This window comes from Coenobita brevimanus, chromosome 26, assembly GCF_032717465.1.
Source record: "Coenobita brevimanus isolate Jiangsu-jjx chromosome 26, ASM3271746v2, whole genome shotgun sequence".
Taxonomy (NCBI): domain Eukaryota; kingdom Metazoa; phylum Arthropoda; class Malacostraca; order Decapoda; family Coenobitidae; genus Coenobita; species Coenobita brevimanus.
In genome coordinates this window covers 35821977-35822465 of record NC_136979.1, presented here as the reverse complement: position 1 = coordinate 35822465, position 489 = coordinate 35821977, and positions in this window count along the sequence as shown.

Here is a 489-nt window from a genome sequence, read left to right as displayed (position 1 = left end):
AATTAGATGACTTAATTTATTGGTATGTTCTTGCTACTGCCAGATGAGTAAAAAAAAAAAAAAAAAAAAAAAAAAAAAAAAAAAAAAACCATATTAATGGGTTTAAGTGAAGGCTAAATCTGACCCCCTCCACTCCAGTCTTTCCACATCTACAGTAAATAAGGTAATTGAGATGACTAGGGTCAAATAAAAGACATCACCAAAGTGAAAGGGGTTAATAGAAAAGTCAGGATAGTGTGATTGTGAGGAATGCATGGAAGCTGAAAGGTTGGTATGAACAGTGACAGCAGGGAAGTTGACTTTGAGTTAGGAGAGGAAGACATGATGTGAGAAGATAAAAGTGTAGGAGCGCATGAGGCAAAGTGGCTTTAAATTTAAGACAAAAGAGAATGGTGACGAGTCATGATCAGCTCCTCCAGTACTATGATGTATTTTTCTTTCTAATCGCGGCATCACCAGATGATTTTATTCATCTAAGGAAGTACCTCT